Genomic DNA, 8,580 nt, shown 5'->3' on the forward strand with positions numbered 1-8,580 from the left:
TTTACCGCGATTTCGCTGGAAGCGGGTGCAATTTTTCAGATTAGCACCCGCTCCCGGCGAAATCCTGCGGTTGTCCTTATGACAAATTTTTAATTATATATGCTGTTTACTTGCTGCTCGCAAGAATATTGTTATCCTGAATATTTATATTTATTATTGTTTACCTGTATGTATATACTTGTTAAGTGACATATACTAGGCACCTTGGTGATATTTGTTGAATGTGTAATATTTTGAATAAGGCCGGGATTCGAAATTCTTTCTGCAAACATTTTTAGCTGGCAGTAGTAGGGATAATTTGTATTCGATGAATATCTCAGGTGGAAAGTGTGATAGTAGTGCAGAGGAATTTCTGACCCAAATAAAAGAATGTAGAAGGGGTAGTTCCTTGTCGGATAGGGATCTTTTCAAAGCGTTACCGTTTTTGTTAAAACCGCCGGCTCAACATTGGTATAGGTTCCATCGGGATAAATGGGATATCTGGCAACAATTTACCATCGATTTCAGACGTAGATTTGGGGGAATTAACTTCCAAATGCGAGTCAGGGACGAGGGGCGTAGAAGGACGCATGGCCCAAACGATCCTATACCAGACTATCTGCTAAACCTTCGCCAAGTAATGCATGTGCTGCAATCGGTCCTCCCGATATTCAAAAACCTCAGGTACCACAAGCGTTTGGTACACCTCCTAATTTAAGCACTTTTTCGCCTTATTTTAATTATGGGTTCCATCCGGGCGTTCCTCAAGCACCAATGATGCCAGATAATTTCGGTTATCCTCCATTGGGTACCCATGCTGTTGAAGCACCGAATTTATCGACTGCTGCGTTGTGCCCAAATGTGAGAAGTGCGGATCCTCAAGCGCCAGCCTCCTTAGTGTGCACTACCGCTGGTGACACTTCAAGAGGGGAGCACCGCTGCTGTTGAAATTGCAAAGAGCAAGGGCACCTTTTCCGTGCTTGCTCTAAGCCTAAACAGGTTTTCTGCCACAGTTGTGGCCAACCCGGCCAAATCTCTACGAACTGTAGCGGGTGTTCGGGACCCAGGCCGGGAAACGAATAGGGGTGATTGACTCTAGGGTCCGATCATACCCCCCTTTCATTGTTAAGGCCCCTCAGCTTTCGCTAGATCAAGTCAATACGGTACTTGATGAGCGGTGCCTTTTCATTACTGTCAGTGTCAATGGCTGATCACTAGGTGGACTCTTCGACCCAGGCTCGTGCTGTACCTATATTGGTAAGCCGGCCTTTGAGAAATTTTCGAGTTTGCTTGAGAAATTAGCAGATCAACCCCGTCCAGGTATCATGTATCTTAACGGGAAGATCGAGGAAACCGCCGGACAAGCCACTTTACCCCTTAAGTTTTTAGGTTTAAGCAAATTTTTGTCAGTTCGGTTCGCACCAACTTTCGATTGCGAAGTTTTGTTTGGTCACGATTTTGCGGAATTGTTTGATTTTGATGTTAGATTTAAGCCTCGTATTTGGAGAATAGGAAACAAAATTTGGCGAACGTATCAAGGACAAGTAATCGGTTCTGAAGCAACAATGCCACCGGAAATAGAAAACAATAGTGTGGAGGTTGCTGATATTTCTCTTTTGCACGAACCCATACAAACCAGTGCTGGCATAAAAGAGTTGAAGCCATCAGAGGCTAAATATTTAGTGGATTTTTTTAAAAGGAAAATTCCTCCTATGCCAGCTAAGCTTCCTGCCACGCACTTGGTGAAACACCACATCGAAATACAGGGACATCCTCCTATCAGGCAGGCTTATCGGCGTCTTTCTCCTAGAGTTCACGAATGCTTACCAGAATCAGCCGAGAGGCGGAAAGCTTAGAGGAATTATAAATCCTAGTAAGAGGGAATGGTGTAACCCAGTGGTAATGATTAGGAAGTCTGATGGAGACTATAGGCTGTGTATCGACTTCAGAAAATTAAATGAAGTAGCCAAGAAAGAGGCATATCCAATGAGGAATATTAGCGCCATTCTGGATAAACTATCATCCGCACGATACATCTCTCAGATTTCCCTGAGTCAGGCATTCCATGAGATTCCTCTCTCCGATGGGTGTAAGGAATTCACTGCTTTTCCAGTACCGGGCAAGGGGCTTTATCATTATAATCGCATGCCATTCGAGTTATCGGGAGCTCCGGCAACGTTTCAGCGATTTTTGGACCGACTGATAACACCTGAATTTGAGCCCCATGCATTTGCGTAAATGGATGGCATAATTTTAGTTTGTGAAACATTTGAGGAACACATTCATTGGTTAGAGAAAGTCTTGAATGTAATCATCAGTGCCGGACTTACGGTTAATCCGGATAAAAGCGAGTTCGGTTGCAGTCAGGTGAGTTATCTCGGATATTTGGTGAATAATACAGGAATGCACCCTGACTCGGAGAAAATAAAGCCGATAACATCATATCCGGCTCCTACTACTTTGCGCAAACTTAGACGATTTCTGGGTATGATTACGTGGTACAGGCGATTTATAAAAGATTTCGCCCAAAAAGCACAACCACTACATCGATTGTTAAAGAGAAATCGGACATTCGATTGGGGAAAAGACCAGGAGAAGGCCTTCCAAGAATTGAAATCCGAATTAATTGCCGCTCCCACGCTATCAAGACCAGAATTCAGTTTGCCATTCTGTTTACAAACAGACGCAAGTAGTACGGGTATGGGTGCCGTCCTTACCCAAATTCAAGATGGCGTGGAACACGTCATAGCCTTTGCAAGTCGAGCAATGCAAGGCGCCGAGAGAAATTACACTGTGACTGAGCAGGAATGCTTAGCGGTGGTATGGACGGTCGAGAAGTTCAGACCTTATTTGGAGGGTTACCACATCGTCATGATCACTGATCATAGCAGTCTCCGTTGGCTGTATTACCTAAGATTTCCCACGGGGAGGTTAGGTAGATTGGCCCTTAAGTTGTTACAGTATGATTTTGATATCAAACACAGAAAAGGTGCCTTTCACCATGTACCCGACGCGCTATCGCGCATGTTTGAGCCGGACTCCGAAATGGTATGTGCCATCGGCGAGACTGGTGATCTGTAGTATGCCCGTAGAAGTAAATTGGTCCAGGAAATGCCTTATCAATTTCCGGATTGGAAATTGGAGGGTAACCGTCTGTATTGCCATCGTTCCTCTTGCCCTTAGAGTTTCGAGGAGGGGCAATGAGTGAAGCTCACGATACTACGACGTCTGGACATTTGGGAGTGGATAAAACTTTCCAGCGTCTTTCATTGCTTTACTATTGGCCTGGCATGTTTAAAGACGTTGCAAAATACGTTCGAACATGTCAGACTTTCCAGAAGATGAAGGTGGACTAAGTAGGTCCAGTGGGCTTGATGGGTAAGAGGGTGATAGAGCAGCCTTGGTCGGCGGTAGCAGCAGATATAATGGGTCCATTCCCACCGAGCCGCTCTGGTTACAATTACATCTTGGTTTTCCAAGAGATGTTCACTAAGTGGATCGAGGTCGTGCCTCTTCGAAAGGCCAAACTCAATATTGTCCAGAAATCATTCAAGGAATCCGTTATCTTTAGGTGGGGAACTCTTGAGGATAATGGATAACGGCACAGAGTTTGTGAACAAAATTATTTCAAAGGCCGCGTCGGAATTAGGGATTAGGCACTCGACTACCCCACCGTATCATGCGCAAGCTAATCCGATAGAGCGGGTAAATAGAGTGCTAAAAACCATGATATTATCCTTTGTGGAGGGTGATCATCGTAGCTGGGATAAACATCCTCCCGATTTCCGTTTTGCGTATAATACGGCCGTGCATAGTTCCACTCGGGTGTCGTCAATGCTCCTGAATTTTGGTAGAGAGCCTAGACTGGCAAAAACGTTGAGGCAACAGAAAGAAGGAGTTCCTGAAATAGTCCCATTAGCAGTAGATGAATGGGAAGATAGAATTAAGCGGTTGCCGGCCCTTAGGGATTTAGTCGCGCATCACCTAGATATTGCCTCTGACCGTCAGGCGAAATATTATAACAGCCATAAACGTGATATTCGCTACCAAGTAGGTGATATAGTGTGGCCCCGAAATATGCAGGTCCGTTCAAAGTGGTAGAAGTAAAATCACCAGTAGTTTACAAAATCCGAGATGAGACCGGAATAATTGAAAAGGCTCACATTAAATATTTAAAACACTATTGGTCGATTGATCTGAGCTTGGTTAACGAAAGTCCTTTTTCGCAGAGTGAAGATGACGAAGAAGATTCTCAAATACCGTCCGGAGACGGTTCAGGTACTTCGAAGGCGTCGGAGCCACTCCTGTCGAGGAAACTTCCGAAGACCCCGCGCCATCAATCAGGCCCCCTCGCTACGCAGCTTGCGAGAACCGGTCAACCGAAGGGATCGGTTCCCGTCATTCCCAGCGATTCCACAGAACCGCCTCTATCGACCAGGGAGGGTGCCAGAACAGGACAACCAGCGGAACCAGCGAGGAAGAAACGAGGAAGGCCTCGCAAACCAGGTTCGACCGGAAGTGGGGGTTCTTCCGGAGCCGGGAGTTTTTCCGGAACTCGAGGTTCTGCCGAGCCGGAGATTATGAGGGAACCGCTAGTCCCACAGGAGTCGGAGGTAGCTCGGGAGAGGGAGAAATACCGCGCCGTAAGAGGGGAAGACCTCGTCGGCGAACCCTTAGCATCCCTATTGCTCAACTCGTCTGGCGGCGTGGTCCGGGGAGACCCCGGAAGCTCAAAGGGAGCTATCTCAATGGTTCCGCCCTACCCGAAGCCAAAAAGGCGGACGAGGAGGAGGAAGGACTGTGCCGAAGTGAGCGGCTTAAAAAGTAATAAATTACCTTCCAAATCCTCAACCGCCTCCAAGCCAAAGGTGGAGATCGGGATTTCTCGGGGGGAGTTGGGCGAGGGGGACGATACCGGGAGACGTGATCGGAAGGTCAGGGTTACCGAGGAGGCGTTGCTATTTCCTTTTCCCTTGCGGGATTATGAAGTGCCCTCCCCTCTTCAATCTATCGATGCCCAAGTTTCAGCTCTGCTTGGCTTGCCTCCTCCTCCTCCTTCCCCACAAACAACTACATTAGAGATGGAACGCTTCGGGATGCTATTCGCCGTGCCTACTGAGGAAAGACATTTGGGGAGACCGTCTCCTTCGATGGGTACTGGCGTTCAGCAGATGGCGGCTTTATCTGCATTTTCGCAAGCCTCTGTAAGAGAGTCGGCCCCACGAGGGGACGGCCTCTCGTTTTAATTAGCGACACCCAGCATGACTGGCGGCCCGCCTCCTGAGTTTCACAGGATCCTGCAAGGGAATCTGATGCCGGCCCAGGGGCGGTTTGAGGGGCAACAGCCTGAGCTCTGTTCTCCCGCCGCTCATCGCATACTGCAAAGAGGCCTGTGCCAGCCTTTGATGCCTCCACCAGAACATGGTTGCTGGAATTGTTATGGGGTGTGTCAGGATTTCAATCACTGTCGTTTCCAGAAGGGAATATTTTGTTTCTATTGTGGAAAGCCAGGAGTCAGAGTCAACCAGTGCCCGAGATATGCGTCGGGATGGAGGCGGGGAGTTGGAAGCCCGTATTCTCATCGAGAACATGGTGTCCGTCCTCCTCCGTGTTCCGCCCCTACGCCACAGCCCGGGCCATTGCCTGATTCTGTCCGTCATTCGACATTCCCTTCTGGAGCCGTCACATTAGCGGCATCAGATGGACGGTCGGGAGACAGAGCACGTTTAGACGCGGATCACCCGCTCCTCCAGGCCTTGGCGGTTGCACAGAGCGCCATAGTTGAGGGGGAGGGAGCATGCGATTTTACTCCCTGCCTTGCTCGACCAGTGTTTGCAGGTTTCTGGAAAGGTGACAACTTGGTACCTGTTTGTCCAAGTCTAGTCTCAAGATCAGAAATAGCTTTTTCACTTATCCATTCAAAGATCTGAACTAAGAATGTCTTTCGATGATCATTTCTTACGATAATTTGTAAATTTATAATAATTATTAATCATTTAAACAATTTTCATAAACATATTGAGAGGTGAGGTATTTTTCAATTAATAAACACAATTTTCTTACAAAGTTAACTATGATTGTCTTTGCGATGGCTCTTTCCTAAGGTATTTGTTAAATCTACAAGAATGGTTAATTATTTAAAGAACTTTCATAACAAATTCAGAATTTGGCTATTTTTCAAACGAATAGGGTCAGTTTTTTTTTACAAATTTAATTAAGAACGTCTTTCCGATTAATTATAATAATCGCATTTTCAAGATTTATTATTTAAACTACTTTCATGAGCAAATTAAGAGTTTGGGCATTTTTTGAAGAATAGGCCTAATTTGTTTACGGGATCAACAAAGAATATATTTCCAATCACATTTTCCTACCACACCTTGAAAATTTACAACAATGATTTATTATACAAATAAATTTTATAAACAAATTCAGAATTAAACTTTTTTTAGATTTTGAACCATTTGAACATTTTAAATAAATTAATTTTAATAAGAAAATGTATGCACTATATATTCAATAAGAATCAAAAAAGAAATTAAAACTCTATAATGGTAAGAACATTCATTTTCATTAGTTTCAGTAAGTATCTATTTTTACTAATTTCTTAAAGTAATTTCATAATCTCTTCAGTTAAATATTTTGCTTTATCAAGATTTTCTGTAATATATTTTCACTTGCAATACTTTTCTCCATATATTTTACTGTGATTAATCAGTCGAACATATAACCAGTATTATTATCACTGATTGTAATATGATTTTTACATTCTCATCAGAAAAGGTATTAGATTTGTATAAAATTTGACCCCCCCCCCCAGTTTTTGTCAAATGTCCACGTTTTGAGAACCCCTGAATCCGAAAAACAGGTTTTTACGCATATGTCTTATCTGTTTGTATGTACGTATGTATGTATGTCTGTATGTTTGTATGTCTGTCTGTGAACACGATACTTTTGAAAAAAGTAATAGTATAATAATAAAAGTAGCCCTTTGGTACACTCGTGAAGTGTCCTAAACTAAATGTCAAGTTCGTTAGCCAGCCATTTTGGATGAAAATTCAAAAAGTGGGCACTTTTTGAATATTTTTGAGACCACTTTTTTAAAAATTCAAAAATTCTTTGTATGGTTATTCATAGTGTTAAAAAAATTCAAGAATTTATCCTCACGACTTTTTTCGAAAAATCAAAAATGACTAGAGTTATAGCATTTTCAAAATCCAAAAAAAAAACTAAAATGAACAATTTAGGCCAAACAACACATGATAAGAAAAAAAACCTGAAGAAGAAAAACATTGCTTTTTGGATGCATTGCAACATTATGATAACAACTTTTTCAATTTGGTCAGAAAGTTGAGAATTCCAAAGTTGATCATACAAAAAAATTTCAAAACAACATTTTTTCAAGATTTAAAAATTCTATGTACGGTTGTTCATAGTACTCAGAAACTCAAACAATTTATCCCCATGACTTTTTTCTATAAAAAGAAAATTATCAGAGTTAGAGCATTTTCAAAATTCAAAAAAACAAACTGAAATGAACATTTTAAGCCAAAAAACGCATGATATGGAAAAAGCCAGGAGAAAAAACCAGGAGGTAGGTTCGCTCAAACTCTCTTTTAACGAAAGAGAATTCACAATTACAAAATTACAGTGGTGGATGTTTTGAGTCTTAATTTCTAAATTTTTACGCAAGAATGTGCGAAGATATAAATACCGAGCGCGTAGCGCGAGGTAAATACATAATCGAGCGCGAAGCACGAGATAGATGTACAATCGAGCGCGAAGAATCGAGCGCTGGAACAGAGGTCTCTCAACTTCACATTCTATGCGCATTTGCAATTTTTTCTTTTACTAAGGCGGGCCTAAAATCAGTGCATTAATTTTAGTACAATTAAATTACTATGCGGCTATATACGAGGTTATTGGTAGTACTCGCATTTGCCTAAATATTTGATAAAAATGTTTAGTGTTGCACAATCATTTATTCTGTAACGTGAGAGTGTACCCACGCGAATCCGTGCACAAATAGAAGTTATTAAAGTAAAAATGATTATCGTGGTATATTATTGAACTTTATTTCCAAATAAAATAATTGCAAGCAAAGTAGCGATTCGCGAGCGGAGCGCGCGTATGGGCTTTTATTTTGGTTGAAAATTCGTCTTTTTGGTAGATAGGTCGTCTTCTTGATTGACAATTAATCTTTTTAGTTAAAAATTGAAATGCTGTTTCCTTGAAAATTCATGTATTTTGTAAACAACTCGCCTTATTGGTCGATAAAATGATTTATTTAACTGAAAATTCAACAGAACGCAGTTGATAATGAAGCTTTTTTGTTGAAAGTTAAAAAAAATTAACGAATCCAGTTTAATATTCCTTCAATTCAGTTGAAGATTCATCTCGTTGAAATGCAACTATTTGTATAAAAATTGTCCTTTCTTAGTTGAACATTTCTGTATTTTGTTGAAAATTCGTCTTCTTTGTACTCTCTAAATCTGAAGGAGTATATGTCTAATTCAAATCAGCGTATATACACTGCTAAAACAGTGAAATGTAGCTGCTGATCAGTGAAATTTCACTGAATAACAGCTAAATTTCGCTGCT

The sequence above is a fragment of the Belonocnema kinseyi genome, chromosome 3 (genome assembly GCF_010883055.1).
Source record: "Belonocnema kinseyi isolate 2016_QV_RU_SX_M_011 chromosome 3, B_treatae_v1, whole genome shotgun sequence".
In the NCBI taxonomy this organism is placed as follows: Eukaryota; Metazoa; Arthropoda; class Insecta; order Hymenoptera; family Cynipidae; genus Belonocnema; species Belonocnema kinseyi.